Consider the following 22,591-nt stretch of genomic DNA (forward strand, 5'->3'; position numbering starts at 1 on the left):
CTTAATCTTGATGCAAGTATAGCCAATCTCTTCCTAATCCTCTTCCAAAACAAACATGAAGCAAAATTCCTTCCTTCCTCTAGTACTTTCGGTCAAGAGAGAATGAAAAGATGGATGAACAATTTTTTTCTTTTTTTCTTCCACAATACACGGCAATGGGGGGTTTCACTCACACACACACATTTTTTTTTCTTTCTTTATTACCCATACTTATTTGTTTATTGTTTCTCCCTAATGCACCAACAAAACATGTTTCATGACATGTTTAGCCCATGATTCCTTGTCATGGCCGGCCACTACAACTTGGGGAGGGGAATTTGACATGCAAGTCTTCCCCTTTGACTACATGCACTATTAGGTCCTTATAGATTAGCCTTTCACGTTTCAAAAGTGTCACACAAGTCCTACTAACTGAATTCACATGCAATCGGCTAAATCGAAACTTGAAATTTTCACACATTCATAATTACATATTCTAGACAATAAATATTACATTCAAACATTTCGGTGACTCGGTTTAGCGGTCCCGAAACCACTTCCCGACTAGGGTCAATTTTGGGCTGTCACATAATCCGTACGTACGGGAATAAAATGAGCCGACTTAGTCAGTCTATCAACAACATCCCAAATCGCATCTTTCTTAGTTGCCGACAATGGCAACCCAGATACAAAATCCATCGTGACTCGATCCCATTTCCATTCAGGTATCATGATCGGCTGAAGTAAACCTGTAGGCACTTGATGTTCCGCTTTCACTTGTTGACATATTAAACACTTTGAAACAAAATCGGAAATGTCTCGTTTCATACCATGCCACCAAAACTGACGTCTCAGATCATTGTACATTTTCGTACTCCCCAGGTGAATTGACATTCGGCTACAATGAGCTTCATTCAGAATCATCGAAATAAGTTCTAAATTTCTTGGAACACACAAATGACTTCTGAACCTCAAACAATCGTCATCATCAATTTGAAACTCTGATTCCATATTCAGAACACATTCAGCCCGTTTTGCAACTAATTCATCATAGACTTTCTGAGCTTCACGAATTTGATGAATCAACAATGGTCTAGCCTTTAATTCTGCTACTAACACATTGTCGGATAGAATGCATAAGTGTGCATTCATCGTCAGAAAGCAAACAAAGGATTTACGACTTAAAGCCTCCACAACCACATTAGCCTTTCCCGGGTGATAGTCAATAACAAGCTCATAATCTTTTAACAACTCAAGCCAACGTCTTTGTCGCAGATTCAAGTCTCTTTGAGTCATCAGATATTTGAGACTTTTGTGATCCGAATATACATGGCACTTCTCACCAAATAAGTAGTGTCGCCATATTTTCAAAGCAAATACGATGGCAGCCAGTTCGAGATCATGGGTTGGATAATTTTTCTCATGTGGCTTCAATTGCCTCGACACATAAGCTACAACTCGACCTTCTTGCATCAATACACAACCCAACCCAAGTAAGGATGCGTCACTGTAAATGACAAACTCCTTGCCTGATTCGGGCTACACTAGTACTGGAGCTTCAGTCAAATGAGTTTTCAATTGATCGAAACTTTTCTGACACTTTTCTGTCCATTCAAACTTAACATCTTTCTGAAGTAGTTTCGTTATTGGTGTGGCTATCATCGAGAAACCCTTTACAAAGCGTTTGTAGTAACCGGCAAGTCCCAAGAAGCTCTGAACTTCAGTGATATTTCTCGGAGGCTTCCAATTAAGTATGGCTGAAATTTTGCTCGGATCAACTCGAATACCCGATGCAGATACCACATGACCCAAAAAGCTAACTTCTCTCAACCAGAATTCACATTTACTGAACTTGGCATATAACTGCTTATCCAGTAAATCTGCAACACTAATCTCAGGTGCTCAGCATGTTCAGTCTCATCTCTTGAATAGACCAAGATGTCATCAATAAACACAACTACAAACCGGTCCAAATCATCGTTCAAGATCCGATTCATCAAATCCATAAATACCGTAGGGCATTAGTGAGCCCAAACGGCATCACTAAGAACTCGTAGTGGTGTATCTCGCTCGAAAGCGGTTTGGGTATATCCAAATCTCGAATTCAAGAATCGGTAATAACCCGATCTCAAATCTATCTTTGAAAACACCGAGGCTCCCTTTAGTTGATCAAACAAATCATCAATATGCGTAACGGATATTTATTCTTTATTGTCACTTTATTCACCGACGATAGTCGATGCACAACCTCATGGTTCCGTTCTTCTTTTTCACAAACAATACTGGTGCACCCCAAGGTGAGAAACTTGGTCGAGCGAAACCTCTATCCGTCAACTCTTGCAATTGAGCTTTCAACTCTTTTAACTCGGTTGATGCCATAAGATACGGAGCTATCGAAATCAGTGTAGTCCCAGGTACAAGCTCAATACCAAACTCTACCTCCCGAACAGGTGGTAAACCCGGTAATTCTTCAGGAAAAACATCCAGATATTCACAAACCACCGGCACAGATTCAGGCTTCTTTTCTAACTCTTTGTCATCAAGTACATACGCAAGGTATGCTTCACACCCCTTTCTTACATATTTCTGAGCCAACATCGATGATATTACAGCTGGCAACCCATTCAAGTCATAGACTCAACTCGGATTATCTCGTTATTTACACACCTCAAATCAATGGTTTTTCTTTTGCAATTTACAATTGCATCATGTACGGTCAACCAATCCATACCGAGGATAACATCAAATTCATCAAATAGTAAAAGCATCAAATCGGCTGGAAAACAGGAACCTCGGATTACTAGGGGACATTTCTTACACACTTTGTCAACAAGTACATAACGACCCAAGGGATTTGATACTCGAATTACGAACTCAGTAGACTCAACAAGTAAAGTCTTACTGGATACTAAGGTTTCACATATATAAGAATGAGTAGAACCAGGGTCAATCAAAGCAATCACATTAGTATCAAAGAGAGTAAAAGTACCGGTAATAACATCTGCCGAGGAAGCATCCTCGCATGCGCGTATAGCATAAGCTCTAGCAGGAGCACGAGCCTCAAATCTAGTTGTAGCATCTCTAGATCCTCGCTGACCGCCACTAGCATTGCCCGTATTTCTAGATGGTCTACCCCAAGCAGTAGTAGCACCCGATTTCCCACTCTGATTTACATTCTGTTCAGACAATCTTGGGCAATCTTTAATAAAGTGGTCAGCTGATCCACACTTGTAACAGGAGCGGTCATGGAATCTACAACTCCCCGAATGCCATTTACCACAATACTGGCACTCCGTTCTGTCTTGACGATCATTTCCAACACTGGCGACCGAAGTGACTCGTGCACTCACAAGGGGTCGATCACGATCTCGTCTAGAAAAGCACGAAGTGTCTCTAGATCGGCCTAAATCATCTCTAAATTTCTTCGATGACTGTTGAAAGGGCTTTCCCAAAGATCTCTTATGAAACTCCTTTGCTCCCATATCAGCTTTTCTTTTCTCCTTACTGAGCTCTTCGGCTTTGCAAGCTCGCTCGACAAGTACCACAAATTCTCGGATTTCTAAAATGGAAACATACAGCTTTATATCATTGTTCAGTCCATCCTCGAAACATTTACACATCACAGCTTCTGAGGAAATGCATTCTCGAGTGTACCGGCTAAGCCTTACAAACTTTCGTTCATAATCAGTAACCGACATGGAACCTTGTTTAAGTTCAAGAAATTCCTTCCGTTTCTGATCAATGAATCTCTGACTGATGTACTTTTTTCGAAACTCGGTTTGGAAAAACTCCCAAGTTACTTGCTCTCTGGGCACAATAAAAATCAACGTATTCCACCAATAGTAGGCCGAATCACGTAGCAAGGAGATAGTACACTTTAGGCATTCATCGGGTGTGCAAGATAGTTCATCAAGTACCCGAATAGTGTTGTCCAACCAAAATTCAGCTTGCTCGGCATCGTCATTGTCTGTAGCTTTAAATTCAAGAGCCCATGTTTTCGGATTCATCAACTGGGGGCTTATTTGACCTTATTTGGTTAGTTACCGGAGGTATTACAGGTGCGGGGGTTGTATTAGTCGGGAATAGAGGTTGTGGAACAGCCGTATTAGTTCGAATATATTGATTAAACCATTCGTTCATCATGCTATAAAAAGCCAGTCTAGCTTCGTCATTCTGATTACTAGCAATAGGCTGAGAGTCCACCGGCGCTGTCCCTTGTGCGGGAGCAGGCGCTACACTCTCAAGATCATCAGCTACCGTTCGGTTGGGATCGGGATCCATTACTATAAGCAAACACATTTTAACTATCAGAAATCACCACACTATCAAATAAACACACAATGGCATGTATAGCTAGACCTGAACGTAGTACGGTAGTCCTAGAATCGACTAAACCGTAGCTCTGATACCAATAAAATTGTATCGCCCCGTACCCGAGACCGTCGCCGGAGTCGAACACGAGGTGTTAACGGACTTAATTCATTTACTTACACAGTTCATTTATAAATTTCCAGACAAGCTAGCTAACTGCATCACAGTCACTTTAAAAATCATATCTCGAGTTCCGAAGCTCGAAAACTGATTCCGTAAATTTTCCCTGAAACTAGACTCATATATCCATCTACAAGTTTTTTCCTAGAATTTTTGGTAGGACCAATTAGTACAGTTTATTAGTTAAAGTCTCCCCTGTTACAGGGTTCGACTACTCTGACCTTCATGCATTACGACTTAGATATCTCCCTGTACACGGCTTCAATACTTATGCCGTTTGTTTCTAAAGAAACTAGACTCGAAAAGGAATCTGTACATAGGGCATGACTTCTAATTATCTCTGTTTAATTTATAGTGAATTTCCAAAATCGAGCAGGGATCCAGAATCGCTCTGGCCCTATTTCACTTAAAACTTAAACATCTCTTAAAATACGGCTCATATGATCGTTTCGTTTCTTCCATATGAAGATAGACTCATCAAGGTTCGATTACATAATTTATTCACTATTTAATTCCATTCCTACTATTTTTAGTGATTTTTCAAATTCACATCACTTCTTTCTGTTAGCATCTGCTTTTAAGGTAGACTTTACCTATTTCATGGTTTTCCATGGATCAACTAGCCATTTGTCGTACATAGCACCAAAATGATCGTGATTAACCATTCCAATGGCTAATCGTTACCAAGCATTTCCATACCACTCAATGAACAATATACAAAATGATTATAATGCTATGCTCAAAATATATAAGCCATTTTCGCATGGCTATCCAAATATATACAATACCAAAAGGTACATGACTAACAACAAAAGGGCAGTCCTATACATGCCATTATCAGAGTTCAACTAAAAGAGTACCAAAAAGGGCTTTGATAGTGTGGACGACTTTGACTTTGACACTCCCGAGTCCGATAGCTGACGAACAAAATCTATAAAACAGAGAATCAAAGCAACGGAATAAGCATTTAATGCTTAGTAAGTTTTGAATAATGAAATTATGCACAACTAAGGTATAGCGTTCGTATGACTAAATGAATAATTGCATATACACATATTCTCAAAATCATACTTACTTCACATTTCAACCCTTATATTCATACACAGGGGATCAACTTAACTAAAGGCCGGAAGCTTGTTAATCAATTGAGCGAATACTATTTAAAAGGAATCAACTATTCCAATGCACATACGAAACATACCTCATCGTTTGGATTTTACGAGCATATTAATTGAAATTATTACAGCAAGATCGCTCATTCTCCAAACCCAAGTACCTTCAGGATTTAGCCGGATATAGCTACTCGCTCAAATGCCTTCGGGACTTAGCCCGGATATAGTAACTCACACAAATCCTTCGGGACTTAGCCCGGATATAGTAACTCGCACAAATGCCTTCGGGACTTAGCCCGGTTATCATCCGAATATTCATGCACATATCAATAAATCATGACACATCTATATTTCATTTTCATAACTAGAATTTGAACACAAGTCACTTATCAAGCATTACCATTTTCGGCTCAATAGCCACATACAAAGAGCATGATTTTGATTTGCTTATAACATGATCTCCATACACATTCGGCTACCCGTCATAAGTATAAACTAATCACCTCAATATATAATTCAAGTAGAATCATTATATCTCCGTTTATTTGTTATGCTATATGTCAGGACTTAATCAAATCATAAACTAAGTTCCATTACTCGAAAACTTACCTCGGATGTTGTCGAACGACTTCAACGGCTATTCAATTACTTTTTCCTTCCCTTTATCGGATTTAGTTCCCCTTTGCTCTTGAGCTTAATTTAACAAATAAATTGATTTAATCATCTTGAACATCAAGAGAAATTCAAGGTACTTAGTCCATATATATATATATTAGACATTAGAGTCATATTTATGAAATCATGAACCAAATTCAACATATTGGCTAATATTCTCCTTTAGCTGATTATCTAAGTCAAGATAGAATCATCATTATGCTTGCCTATAACCGAATAAATGCAACACCAATCTATCTATTCATTCATGTGTGCATCTTATTTAAGCATGTATATCTACAATCGAATTCATCATATAAATATCTATGAATTCACTCAAACAATCTCAATACAACACATGGTGCTCAAACCATTATTCAAATTCAAAACTCGGCTAGTACACATATATACATTAGGAATCAACTACTAACATTTGCACTTCACCTTAATAGCTAGCTTAGCAAACCTTAATTTAACATATAATTGTTCATAACACAATTAAAGCATCCTCTCCATTTCATCAATTTAAAACACATACATTGCCCAATAATATCCAAAATCATATTCGGCCTTAGTACACAACTTGTTAGCCGATTTTCTCCATCTAGCCACTAATGCACATATGTGCTCAATTGTTAGACTCTACTTCACCTAACTACAATTTTTTTTCATCCAAATAACATGAACAACAACCATTTCTTGAACATTTTCTCTTAACCGATTACTCATGTTACCAACAAGATTCCAAATTTGGACATGGGGTAACTAAGGGACTTAGTATCTAGCTTAATACATTCAACAATTTCAAAAGCTACCATGAATTACATACCTTATTCAAGACTAGAAGGAGTGGCTGAATGTTTGCTTCCCTTTCCCCCTTTCTTCTTAGAATTTTCGGCCAAAGATGTTAAAGGATGAACACTTTTTTTTTCTTTTCTTTGTTTTCATCACCCTTCATTTCCTTATTTTATTACTAACCCTTTTATTTTATTATTTCTAACATAAAACATTAACACAACATGTTTATAATATGTTATGACCCATAGCATGGCCGGCCACTAGCTCAAATTTTGGGTAATTTGACATGCAAACCCATCATTTTTATAACATGTATTAATAGGCCACTTTACATTTGCCTAGCACATTTCTAAATTTTCTCACATAAGTCCTATTTAATAAAATTCACTTACAATTAACAAAATTCAAATATGAAATTTTCACACATGCATATATACATATAATAAGCATCAAATATGACGGTTAATTATTTTTATGACTCGGTTTTGTGGTCCCGAAACCACTTCCCGACTAGGGTCACATTAGGGCTGTCACATGGTTTGGTTGGAAGAGTGTTGGTCGATTATCCTACATTCCGCTATCATGGGTTTTGTGTTCTCTTTAAGCCATCATAATGTTTCAAATTATGTGTTTGTGTGATCATTGATAATAGGTTTCACTGTCCATGTAGCTTTTCAATTAGGAGAGTAAAGCAGCCTTAGTCATTGGTTCAACAGGGCTAACTGCACTCTCGTAATCAAGGCAAGTTTAGACGTTATTTTAAGTCGAGGATCGAAAAGGGTGAATAACTCTTATATCAAGCGACTAATAAAATATCCTATTTGAATGTAGGTTTGGGGGGGGAAACCCTTAGGCCGAGTGCACGTTTCGCAATAGGGGTGTGAACACAACCTTTATATGTGTAATAGCAAAAGCCGAAAAGCTGAAAAGTCGAAAATTTAAAAAGCCGAAAGGTCGAAAATTGGGATGTCGACACCACACGGGCGTGAGGCCGCCAGTGTGGCAGGCGTGTAACAAAACATGGTCGTGTAGCCGACAAGATGGCCATGAGTGCTTTCATGGACCAAAATGATATTGGGCCATTTTGGGCCAAACTGGGCCATGTGGGCCCCACTCTGGAGAATCGTACGAAAGTGTGATAAATATTGGACGAGACTGTGTAGACCACATGGCTAAGGCCATTTTGGGCTTTTTGGGCCATACGAGCATGCGGGCCTACGTGGGCCCGCAATTTAGGCTGTAGGCCCATTATCACTATTTGACTGTTAAGGTTGCACAGGTCGCCTAAAACGACTATGGACTTACTGTTGGGCCAGTAGGTATAATTAGACCTCACATTGATGAAATGAAAATTATACCCCTGTGAGGTAAATTGATTGGAATACCCCGTATTATGTATGACTATTTCTGAGCATGACATTTCTGCATACACGTATATTATGTTGCATAATATGGGGTGGGATATATGTTTTGGAGGAAGTGTACTAAAAGGCTATAAGCCTATTACTAGCAGCTCTGCTGCAAATACTACTTACTACCGAATACGGTACGTTTTTGTGTGTAGGGCTGGATGGGTCGATTTTATCCCCACATGGTGTGTAGGGCTGGTACAGATAGCGTATGGACTAGGTAGGATTTTTTGTCTGCATATTGTACTGATATGGGCTAAGGCCCAGATTGCTTTTATCATTGAAATGGGCTAAGGCCCAAACTGCTGCTGTAGCTGAAAAGAGGCTAAGGCTCCTAACTGAAACTAAAAGGGCTTAGGCCCAGATTGCGCTTACTCTGATTGTTTGCTATTATGGGATTTCACACATCGAGTTTTCGTAAACTCACCCATATGTGATCTGTGCAGGAAATCCCCAGGCTTAGATGGATTTTGGCGATAGAGGACTCAAAGGTGGCCACTCGACATAGTTGATTTATTTAAAATACAATAATTTAGATTTTATTCAACATCGGGTTTTCATTATGTAATAAGGCCTTTAAAATTTTATTTTAATTTGGGGATTTATTTACTTTAAATTTTTAGCTGTTAGTAATAGGACTCATATTTTAAAGAAAACACAAACAAATGTTTTTTTTGAAAACGTCACGCTTACACAACATGTTTTAAAAGCTTCCGTAACAAACATGGTTTTAAAGTTTAATAACAAACTGATATCATTAATATTTTACTTAAACAACTTGAGTTTTCTCAGTAAACTAGGCCTCCTAACCATTTGTTAAGAACCTAAAGAAGTTTTTATAAAGAACAGATTTTCATCAATTAGTGTTTTGGAAATCCACTCCAATGTAACATCACAGATTTGACCATAACGTCTAGGCCGGGTTTGAGGTGTTACACGTCTTACAGGGTGATGGTGCACTCTCCACACGACAAATGAAATGTGGGTCTTTGAGCACTACCGCATCACCATGAACTCAAACATACTTTAAAACTATTACAATTTCTCCCTAACACAACAACACAAATACCAATTTCATACACCGAGCACAAAAAAGAACAATTTTTTTCTGTTTTCTCTCCTTCTACTGCATATTGATTTTTTTTGCTACTACTAACCACAAATATTTCTTCTTTTTTCTTCTTCCCTTCAACAGAAAAAATTCAATAAAAAACTAAATACTTCAACATATAAAGATTCTGCACCAGGGATGGGGTAGTGGGTGGTGCCACCTAACAACGTGGCGGTACCAAAAGAAAATTATTTTTTCAATGAGCAATTAGTGGTGTCACTTGATAGACTGACAACACCCAATAACTTTTTCCCCTAAAAATACCGCTGTCACTTGATAGCATAGTGGTATAAAAAATATATTTTTGTTACAAAAATCAACGGTGCCGCTTGACACAACATCGATACAAGAAAAAACTTTACTAACATTTTTTTTAAAAATTACCACTTAAAAAAATTCATCTTTTTTTCATCATAAATACTCATATTTGTCATGAGTATTGTGAAAAATATATACGAGTGTCACCTAACACAATGACAACACCAATTTGTTTTTTAAAATATGATAATTAGGCAAAATAAGGCCTATAGGCCGGTTTTTTATTTTTAAGTAGGGTTTTATGTTGATGTTAAAATTAATTAGGGATATAGGCTGATTTAACTAGAAAGCGTGGTTAGCTAGGTGTGCTTTCCAGCTAACTGTAACACCCCAATTTTTGGGTTTTCTATGTTTCTGTGATTTTTAAAATTTGTGTGTTCTGGTTGGTTAAAATATATATTTTAGTAGGTTAGTGGGCCATTGGAAGGCCCAAACTTAAGTTAAATCCATGGTAGTATTCGAAATTTTAATGTTATGAACAGGTGATGCAATTGGCGTTTGGGCTTTTAAGAGTAAAGGGGTAAAAGATGACACAAAAAGGAGTGTGGTGTAGTGGCAAGGTGGCGCCACTTAGGGGACAAGGAAGTGACGCCATAGAGGAAGCAAGGGGTCCAAGGTTCAAGTCTTGGCTCTTGCAATATATTTTGGTTTTACTTTTCAATAAATCTGGAAGCAAGTAGGTGCGCTTTAAAGTTTAATGTGTTGGATTTATGACACAAATGAGTTGATGGCCTAGTGGTGGTAGCGTGAGTTGGCATGTGAGAGGACTTTGGTTCGAATCCCTTGGCACGCAAAGGTTGATTATTTTGCTATGTTGGGACGGCAAGAGTTGGTGTTGGTTTTAAACTCTGGTGATGGAGGGATCCCACATCAGGAAGCTAACATAAGAGTAGATGGAGAGCTGGCTTTAAATAGAGCAAACCATGAGGAGAGTAGGCATACCCTTCTTGGCTGATCCCTTTCGCTTTGTGACATGTTCGTTTGGGTTGGGCGTCAGCTAAGAGTGTTTGGAGCGCAGATTAACTGCAGTCTCCTAACAGGTGTGTATTTCTCATTACTCTAGCAGTAGGATGGCTATTTCGGGCCGCGATGGGCTGAAATGGGCCATGTGATCCCAATGGGTCCGTAGGCCCAAGTGGATAAGTTGTAGAATTACTAAAATACCCCTAGTTTGTAAAATTACCAAAATACCCTCGACTTGTAAAATTACCAAAGTACCCCTGATTTATAGAATTACTATTTTACCCTTGATTTACAAAATTATCGAAATACCCCTGTAGGGTAGGACTACCGATTTACCCTTGGAGGGTAAAATGACTATTTTGCCCCTCGTGCATAAATGACTATCTTGTGTGATGATTGGGTTTGTTGACGTGGATTTATGTTAGTTATCATTAATTTGTAAGCCTAATGTGTTAGTGATCGATTATAGGATCATCGCGTGGGAGATATCGTCATCAATCGTCATCAACCAGGTGTGTAAACGACACCCTCCCTTAGACTGAATCGATAAAAGCCGAAATACCGAAACGTTGGTATTTTGTGAACTTGCGAGCGTGCGAGCGCTCATGAGAGAGTTGTTAATGAATATGGTGCATTTGGATGATTAGAATGTAGAGTGTGCATTTTCGTGCACAACGATATTTTTAGGCTTAATGGGCCAATGGGCCAACGAGCCCACTTTGGTAAAAAGACGAGGTAAGTACTTCTGATTACTTGGTAAACGTTAGAATGAGCATAAAACCATAGCAATAGGTAATAATTACTGAAATACCCTTATACATGCAAAATTACGATTTTACCTCTAGGGTTATTTTTTTCTAAAAAGCATGATGTTCTGTTTCTGTATACGTATGCCATGACATATTATTTCTGTTGCATGGGACATGGGTTTATATTGATGGAGGAAGCGTTACGCGACCTCATTGCAATCTGGTGGCCTCGCCACATATATCTATTCGGTGACTTCGTCACAATATCCGCGACCTCATTTTGCAATCTGGTGGCCGCCACATATATATATATATATATATATATATATATATATATATATATGTTCTGGTGGCCTAGCCATAATATCTGTATCTGGTGACTTCGTCACAATATCTGGCAGCCTCGCTACAATTTCTGTGGCGTGTAGCGGTTGGGTGGGTTGAGTAGTCTCCCCACGTGGTGTAAGGCTGGTACAGGGGTGTTATGAATGGCTCTGGGTTGGGATTTCTACATTCAAGATATATTTGTTCTGTATCTGCTATGGGCCTATGGGTTTCATTCTGATTTCTGTATTGGGCCAAGGCCTAGATAAGTCTGACTTTGAGGTTTGATCTGTTTTGGGCTATGGTTGGGTTATGTTACACACTCAGTTTACCGAACTCACCCTTTATTTTCATCTCTGCAGGAAATCCCCAACCATAGTGGGCTTGGAGCTGTGAGGGATTCGGAGTGGCCAAATCATCTGCAAAGTTGGTTTTTCTAAGTTAGTTTATTTTTATTATTTTATATTCTGATTTAATTTTGGGTTTTAAGTTATAATAAGGCCGCTATTTAAATTTCTTTTTTCACCTATGGTTTTATTTTCTAATTATATTTATACTATGTCGAAACTGCTAGTGTTAGGTTGCTCGGGTTTTCAAAATTAATGAATGTTTTCCAAGACTCAACAAGCACAACAAATGGATAGCCTAAAGATTGATAAACCTGCTTTTCATTCAACCTCTATTTTTACAAAGACCACCCCAATCACTTAAACCAACGAATGTATACTAAGTCGTAAGTCCATGTGACACGTCAGATCTGGCCATAACGTCTGGTTGGGTTTGGAGTGTTACATTTAATGGTATCAGAGCCAATTTGCAACAACTCGACTGTGGAATGGGTCTAAAAATGGGAGTTTGTAAAGAAACACTGAATAAAGGTTTTCGAAAATCATTTTTTTTGGAACTTGATTATAAATTATTTTCGAGAATGTTTCCAATATTTTCTCTTTACAAATAGATGATTTTAAAGATTAAAATCGGTTTTCTAAAATTAGATTTTTTAGAAGGTGGCACATCAAATCTCTGGCCCAAGTCTGTAAGTTTTCTGAGCCTTTCTAATTGTTTTTGAAATATCTGTTATATGCTTGTACAAAACCTTATCATGGTACTTTAGTTAGGGTAACACTGGAACTATAGAAACTTTGATAAGTAGACTAAGACTGTACCTAGGCTACCGCAAAAGGAAACAAACTCAAACTCTGAATTACTGTTATTCATAAGACATCTGTAATAAACACTGAAATATTAAACTGATTCATAAAATTTTTAATCAGATAATACGAAATGAACTTAGGGTACTGATTGTTCCGCAAAGGGAACGTAACTTCGCTGCTTTAGTGGAGAAAGCTAAGATAGCTGAGGAAGTGAAGCATACAGAAAGACAGGATCGTGAGAAAGATCAAAACTGTTTTAGGAGAGATTCAGGACTTTCAGGTGGTATGAACAGGAATGTTAAGAGAGCAATGGTAATGAAGCCAGTTCAAGCAGTACCGATGAATGCTGTTAGACCGCAGGGTTGTAGGAATTGTGGGAAGATACATATGGGCGAGTGTCGAAAACGTTCTGGTGCTTGTTTCCGATCCGGATCTATGGAGCATAGGGTTAAGGATTGTCCCCAGGAACCAGATCAGGTTCAAGTTTTAAAGTAGAGGGTTGCTCAACCAGTGAGGGGTGGACCACAGTTTTTGAAAGGACGTGGGCAAGGCAAAGGTGGTAATGGAAACGGCCGAGGAAGAGGAGCGCCTCGCAGGGATGCTGGATTTGTTGAGGCTCGTCAGTCGGTGTTGGTGTATGCAGCTCATCACTGAGAGGAGGGTGATGCGCATGACGTCATAACTGGTACGTTTCTGATTTCCAGTATGCCATACACTGCGTTGATAAATGTTGGATCTACCCATTCATATGTTGCATGTGCTATATCTGGGTCGCTGGGTGTGCGCTCTGAGGAGACCGTGAGTAGGGTATCTGTACTAAGTCCTTTGGGTCACTCAGTTAGGGTAGATAAATTGTATAGAGATGTGCCAATAGAAAGTCAAGGAAAAGTTTTCTCTGGAGATCTGATGGAGCTACCTTTCAGAGAATTCAATCTCATTTTGGGAATGGATTGGCTTGTTAAGCATAGGGCTATTCTGGATTGTGCTGCTAAGTGAATAATGTTTAAGACCACAAAAGATTAGGAGGTTTTGGTGATAGGCGAGCGTAGGGATTATTTGTCTAATATGGTGTCGGCATTGAAAGCCGAGAAGTGAATTCGAAAGGGATGTGAGGCTTATTTGGCATTTGTAAGCTAATTGGAAACTGAGGATCTGACAGTGGATAAAATTAGAACCATCTAAGATTTTCAAGATGTTTTTCCAGAGGAGCTTCCGGGTTTGCCCCCGAACCGAGAGGTTGAGTTTGGAATCGACTTGTTGCTTGGAAGGGCACCGGTGTCCATTGCACTTTATAGGATAGCACTGAAGGAGTTGGTGGAGTTGAAAGCCTAAATTCAAGAGTTATTGGATAGAGGCTTCATTAGACCAAGTGTGTCTCTGTGGGGAGCACCAGTGTTGTTCGTAAAGAAGAAAGATGGGTCAATGCAGATGTGCATCGATTATCGGCAGTTGAACAAACTGACGATTAAGAACAAGTACCCACTGCCGAGAATCGATGATTTATTCGACCAACTTAGAGGAGGTTCAGTATTTTCCAAGATTGACCTTCGATCTGGGTATCATCAGTTGAGGGTTAAGGAGGTGGATATTCACAAGACGGCATTCAGAACTCGGTATGGTCACTATGAGTTCTTGGTTATGCCATTTGGGTTAACGAACGCACCTGCGACATTTATGGATCTGATGAATCGAGTGTTCCAGCCATACTTGGATCGATTTGTGGTCGACTTTATCGACAATATTCTGGTTTATTCTGAAGCTGAGGAGAAGCATGACGAGCATCTCCGTATTGTGCTACAAGTGCTAAGGGAGAAGGAGCTTTATGCGAAATTCAGTAAGTGTGAGTTCTGGTTGAGAGAGGTAACTTTCTTGGGGCATGTTGTCTCTGCTGAAGGGATCAAGGTGGACTCTTGAAAGATTGAAGTGATTCTGGAATGGAAGCCACCGAGGTCAGTGTCGAAAATTCTAAGTTTTCTGGGTTTAGCTGGGTACTATAAAAAGTTTGTGGAAGGATTTTCTATGATGGCAGCGCCTTTGAAAAAGCTTATAAGAAAGGGAGTACCGTTTGTTTGGACTTAGAAACAACAGGAATCTTTTGAGAAGCTGAAGAAAGTTCGATCGAGGCACTGTACTAATTCATCAGTCCGGAAAGATTTTACCATATGCAAGTGATGATGCATCACATGTAGGGTTGGGTGTGTCGATGCAAGAGGGTAAAGTGGTTGCTTATGCATCGCGACGACTTAAACCACATGAAGTTAACAATCCTACTCATGATCCGGAGTTGGCGCGTAATCTTTGCACTTAAGATTTGGAGACATTACTGTCTGAGAGAAAGGTGTATTATATACACGATCATAAGAGTCTTAAGTACTTGCCGACGCAGAAGGAGATGAACCTTAGGCGTGGAGATGGATAGAGTTGCTTAAGGATTATGATCATGGATTGAGTATCACCTGTGCAAAGCTAATGTGGTGGTGATGCCCTAAGTCGTAGAACTGATTCGATCCGAGAGCCATGTTTGCTCGTTTGAGTCTGTATAACGACGGTAGTCTGTTAGCAGAACTGCAGGTTAGGCCGACCTGGGTGAATAAGTTTAAAGAAAAACAGTCGAGGGATGAGTCCCTGGTTTCTCGATTCCGGCAGGATAAGAATGGGGATACTTCTGAGTTCAGACTGAACAGTGAGGGAGTTCTGTGTTACCGAGGTTGAGTTTGCATTCCGAAGGACTCTGACTTAAGGCAAGCAATTCTGAAGGAAGCTCATGGAGGTCTGTGTGCTATGCATCCTGGAGGGAGTAAAATGTATTGCGACTTAAAGGAGTTATATTGGTGGCCTGGATTGAAGCGAGAGGTAACAGAAGTTGTGGCAAAATGTCTGACTTGTCAGCAAGTGAAAGCTGAACATCAATTACCTTCTGGATTTTTGCAGCCAGTGAAAGTACCACTTTGGAAGTGGGAGAGGGTAACCATAGATTTTGTGAGTGGGTTACCCTTCACACCGTCGAAGAAGGACTCGATTTGGGTAATTGTGGATAGGTTAACCAAATCTGCTCATTTCATACCTGTCCGCACTGACTATTCATTTCAGAAGTTAGCTAAATTGTATGTGGCGGAAATAGTGCGACTTTACGGAGTGCCAATGTCGATTATTTCTAATCGAGATTCTAGATTCACATCTCGGTTTTGGCAAAAGTTACATGAGGCATTGGGTACACGGTTAAACTTTAGTACAGCCTTTCATCCTCAAACTGATGGTCAGTCAGAAAGGGTTATTCAGATTCTGGAAGACATGTTGAGGGGATGCGTTATTGACTTTCGAGGCAGTTGGGAGGATTACTTACCGTTGGTAGAGTTTGCATACAACAACAGTTATCAGGCAAGTATTCGAATGGCTCCTTATGAGGCATTGTATGGGCGAAGATGTCGTACACCTAGTTGTTGGACCGAGTTGGGTGAACGACAGGTTCTTGGACCTGAGTTGGTGGCAGATACTGAAGATAAGGTCAAGTTGATTAGAGATCAGTTGAAAGAAGCATCTGATAAACAGAAGTCATATAAAGATTTGAAGCGTAAGGAAATTGAGTACTCTGTGGGTGATATGGTCTTCTTGAAGGTTTCACCTTGGAAGAAAATATTAAGGTTTAGGAGGAAAGGCAAGTTAAGTCTGCGGTTCATTGGGCCTTATCGGATTCTTAAGCGAGTGGGTCCAGTGGCTTATCAGTTGGAGCTACCTCCAGAGTTGGATAGGATTCATGATGTCTTTCACGTCTCTATGTTAAGGCGATATCGTTCTGACCCTACTCATGTTGTGCCGGTTGTAGAGATCGAGGTCCAAATAGACTTGACTTTTGAGGAAGAGCCTGTGCAGATTTTGGATCGAGATGTTAAGATTTTGAGGAGGAAATCAGTTCCGCTAGTAAACGTGTTGTGGCGTAATCATGGCAGAGAGGAAGCTACTTGGGAGCCAGAAGTGGCCATGCGTCAACAATATCCTCATCTGTTTGATTCAAGTAAAATTTTGAGGACGAAATTTCTTTAAGGAGGGTAGAGTTGTAACGCCCCAATTTTCAGGTTTTCTGTGTTTCTGTTATTTTTAAAATTTGTGTGTGTTCTGGTTGGTTAAAATATATATTTTAGTAGGTTAGTAGGCCTTTGGAAGCCCCAAACTTAAGTTAAATCCGTGGTAGTCTTCAGAATTTTAATGTTATGAACAGGAGATGCAATTGGCGTTTGGGCTTTTAAGAGTAAAGGGGTAAAAGATGACACAAAAAGGAGTGTGGTGTAGTGGCAAGGTGGCGCCACTTAGGGGACAAGGAAGTGACGCCATAGAGGAAGCAAGGGGTCCAAGGTTCAAGTCTTGGCTCTTGTAATATATTTTGGTTTTACTTTTCAATAAATCTGGAAGCAAGTATGTGCGCTTTAAAGTTTAATGTGTTGGATTTATGACACAAATGAGTTGATGGCCCAGTGGTGGTGGCGTGAGTTGGCATGTGAGAGGACTTTGGTTTGAATCCCTTGGCACACAAAGGTTGATTATTTTGCTATGTTGGGACGGCAAGAGTTGGTGTTGGTTTTAAACTCTGGTGATGGAGAGATCCCACATCGGGAAGCTAACATAAGAGTAGATGGAGAGCTGGCTTTAAATAGAGCAAACCATGAGGAGAGTAGGCATACCCTTCTTGGCTGATCCCTTTTGCTTTGTGACGTGTTTGTTTGGGTTGGGCGTCAGCTAAGAGTGTTTGGAGCGCAGATTAACTGCAGTCTCCTAACAGGTGTGTATTTCTCATTACTCTAGCAGTAGGACGGCTATTTCGGGCCGCAATGGGCTGAAATGGGCCATGTGGTCCCAATGGGTCCGTAGGCCCAAGTGGATAAGTTGTAAAATTACTAAAATACCCCTAGTTTGTAAATTACCAAAATACCCCTGGTTTGTAAAATTACCAAAATACCCTTAAATTGTAAAATTACCAAAGTACCCCTGATTTATAGAATTACCATTTTACCCTCAATTTATAAAATTACCGAAATACCCCTGTAGGGCAAGACTACCGATTTACCCCTAGAGGGTAAAATGACTATTTTGCCCCTCGTGCGTAAATGACTAACTTGTGTGATAATTGGGTTAGTTGACTTGAATTTATGTTAGTTATCGTTAATTCGTAAGTTTAATGTGTTAGTGATCGATTGTAGGATTATCGCGTGGGAGATATCGTCATCAATCGTCATCAACCAAGTGTGTAAACAACACCCTCCCTTAGACTGAATCGGTAAAAGTCGAAATACCGAAACATTGGTAATTTGAAAACTCATGACGTCTGCGCCAGAGACGATTGTTAATGAATATGGTGCATTTGGATGATTAGAGTGCGAGTGTGCATTTTCGTGCACAACGGTATTTTTGGGCTTAATGGGCCAAAAACGGGCCAATGGGCCAACGGGCCCACTTTCGTAAAAAGATGAGGTAAGTACTTCTGATTACTTGGTAAACGTTAGAATGAGCATAAAACCTTAGCAATAGGTAATAATTACTGAAATACCCTTATGCATGCAAAATTACGATTTTACCCCTAGGGTTTTTTTCTGAAAAGCATAATGTTTGTTTCTGTATACGTATGCCATGACATATTATTTCTGTTGCATGGGACATGGGTTTATATTGATGGAGGAAGCGTTACGGCGACCTCGCTGCAATCTGTGGCCTCGCCACATATATCTGCTTCGGTGACTTCACACAATATCCGCGACCTCGCCGCAATTTACGTGGTGTGTAGCGGTTGAGTGGATCGAGTAGTCTCCCACATGGTGTAAAGCTGGTACGGGGGTGTTATGGATGGCTCTGGGTTGGGATTTTTGCATTCATGATATATTTGTTCTGTATCTGCTATAGGCCTATGGGTTTCATTATGATTTCATCTTGGCCAAGGCCTAGATAAGTCGACTGAGGTTTGATCTGCTTTTAGGCTATGGTTGGGTTATGTTACACACCGAGTTTGCCGAACTCACCCTTTATTTTCATCTCTGCAGAAATCCCCAACCATAGTGGGCTTGGAGCTGTGAGGGATTCTTGAGTGGCCACATCATCTGCAAAGTTGGTTTTTCTAAGTTAGTTTATTTTATTATTTTATATTCGATTTAATTTTGGGTTTTAAGTTGTAATAAGGCCGCTATTTAAATTTCTTTTTTCCCCTATGGTTTTATTTTCTGATTATATTTATACTATTTCGAAACTGCTAGTGTTAGGCTGCACGGGTTTTCAAAATTAATGAATGTTTTCCAAGGCTCAACAAGCACAACAAATGGATAGCCTAAAGATTGATAAACAGACTTTTCATTCAACCGCTGTTTTCACAAAGACCACCCCAATCACTTAAACCAACGAATGCATACTAAGTCGTAAGTCCATGTGACACGTCAGATCTGGCCATAACGTCTGGGCCGAGTTTGGGGTGTTACACTAACGGTCATATTCCAACGGCTTTTTGAACATTGCTGCCAACGTAAAAAAAGATAAATACACCGAACAGTTACTTTTTTATGCTATAAATACCCCTCAAAATTCATTTTTCATTCACATCCTTCTGTCAACTCTCTTAATTCTCTCAAATTCTCTAAAACCCTCTCAAATCTCTCAAGTCTCTCGTTTTTAAGATTTTTTGATATTTTTATTATAAAATACTACTATTATTAATTATCTCATTTTTATTCATTTAAATCGATTTCTCATGAATGGTCACCTCCTTAATCCGCTTCGACGTCAAGCATTTTCCGTTGCCATATTAGTAATGGTAAGACCAAAATTTAAATTTCGTTAATTTCAATAATGTTACTTTTAAATTTTTTATTATAATTATAATTTTTTATTTTGTAAATAGGCGGATAATCGTGTTCTGGAGGGCTTCATCCATAATATGTCAAAGCTTGCGATCCCTAAAATTTGCGGACACTTGCAAATAGTTGGATTCTTACATGCATCTTAGATGTCTAAGTGCTGCAAACTTTATTTGTAACTAATCAGCGTGTTGGTGCAAAGATGGGGGCCCAAAACAAACTCTTCCACCTTACATGTGGCAAGTGTACAATCACACTCAAAGATGTAGCGCTACAACTTGGTCTGACAGTGGATGGTCAAACATTGCGGGATCTACGATTGTTCTGGGAAAAGTGACCCTCTACCAATCACTGTTAGGAAAGGTCTCAAACAAGTTTGAAGGTGGTGGGATATCGATGAACCGGTTAAAGGATAATTTCAATGAGCTCCTTGAAGACCGAACGGAGGAGGTGATACAACAATACACCCGAGCATACATCATGAGGTTAATCGGGGGTATTTTAATGCTCAAAAAATCTCAAAATGTGGTGCACATAAGGTGGCTACAACATCTAGTTGACTTCAATGAGTTCGAAAAACTAAGTTGGGGATCTGTCGTATTGTCCACATTATACCGGGAGAAGTGTTTGGCCATGCAATTGAGTGCGACATCAATTGATGGTTTTCTGCTCCTACTATAGTCGCGAGCCTAGTGGTGACTATCGTTTCTATGTCTTAAGGTGACTGACCCATGTATGTTCCTGTTGGTGACGAGGTAAACATCATTTATTAACAAATACGTAGTTTGTACCATAATTTTTATTATTATACATTTTGACTAACATATCGCTTGTACATGTGGAACCATGGGCCGAGTTAGGTGGGACTACCCGAGGATCTAGAAGATATTAGGCTTTTGTTAGATCAATGCTCTAAAGCCAAGGTTAGTTACCTATTCTTTCGAACATATATTAATTACATAATGATTCATAAAAAAACTCATAAAAAAAATGATATTTACAATTTTGCTTTTCAGTTTGAATAGATGTCGTACACTGATACTGATGTCATATCCTACATCTCGCTAGCAGTGTTACGCAATCGGTAGATGAGGGACGTGAAGCTGTCATTGATAGTGTACGTGACGGTGGAAATACACAAAACAAACTGAGTGTTGTGGCACTTCAGGTGGAGGCAACGAATTTTACGGCCACCGCAAGACTTGAAGGAGCTGCACAAGGTGGACATGCGAGGGAAGGACAACATCAACTGGTCAAAGCGGCACGAGGAGCACATCAAGGCTCGGGATCGTAGGATGCAATCCATACCCATTCACGAATAATTTTTCTCAGTAGACATGATGGCAGTTGATGATTACTTGGCATGGTTCAAAGCCTTCGGTAAGTCGTATCTGCTATCACCAGAGGAGAGGAGCTGGCAAATTTAGGTGTAGAGGTCACGTCAACTACTACAGCATACTAGGAGGGGACGTGATAACATGACAGGTTCGTCATTCGCTCCAAAAAATGATGCGCCGCCTATGGCTATGCAATATCCAGGTCACTTCGGTTCAGGTATTTCCATTCAATTAAGTAACGCTGTGTTTTATTCACAAACACCACTGCACTATGGACCACTACCCCACATGGCAGGTTCTTCTATTCCCATAAGTACATATTTCACTCCACTGACGTCCCCCGCATACTACACCCCTCCACAGATGTCGATGTCGAACCTCGTGTCAGGATAGACACTGACGTACCCACCGCTACTGATGCAAGCGTCCATACAGCAATCGACAGTGATGTCAATACCCAGTACCTTTCTGACGTACCTGGGATTTGGGACACATTATGGTTTCACGCCTATAGTGACCCAAACACCTCGCGCATCACTATTTTATGTGGTGGCTCATCGTCACAACCGGTGGTCAAGGGAGTGGTGGATACAAGATCACAGGTGAGGACGATGCAGTAATCGACCACGGAGAAAGATGATGATGGTGTCAATCTCGAAGATACAATCACGCAGGGGGCCATGCTAGCTAAGTACTAAGGTAATGATGACGATGATGAGGAAGTCTACAAGCCCGCACCTCCGGATACACCTCCGAACTCCAGATGCACCTCCGCTGGTACGACCGGTTGTACATAGAAATCCTCCATGGGACCGTCATCCACCGCCTTGTGGCACACATTCTCCCTGACAACACCATTGATTGTATTTTTTATTTTAATTTTTTAACGTAAATATAGATATGTCATAAATAAAAAAAACTAAGGTTATTCATTCAAACAAACCATTTGTCATTATTACTATTTATGTTTCATCAATAAATAACAAATATCAGATCTTGTTATCGATATATTGTTTTGAATATGAAATATTTTGGATTTACCTTGTTATTGACAATTATTTTGGATTTTGTTATCGACAACTAAATAAATTGTATGTCCTTAAAACCAATCACAATACGGAACATCGACCTTTGTAGTTAATATTGGATACAACAAACACTATTAGTATGGCACACGCATATAAAAATAAAATTTGGTTATAAAAAATACTAATGAATATGAAATTTGGTTTAAAGAAATGTTATCGACGCTGAGGCCCCAATGTTTCCCTGTACAGAGAACATGTTGGCTTTGTATGCCTTGGGTTTTCACAATACCCGTATAATTTTTTTTGATCATGCCTCTCCCAAATAACCATATTG

This window comes from Gossypium arboreum, chromosome 10, assembly GCF_025698485.1.
Source record: "Gossypium arboreum isolate Shixiya-1 chromosome 10, ASM2569848v2, whole genome shotgun sequence".
NCBI classification, from domain to species: domain Eukaryota; kingdom Viridiplantae; phylum Streptophyta; class Magnoliopsida; order Malvales; family Malvaceae; genus Gossypium; species Gossypium arboreum.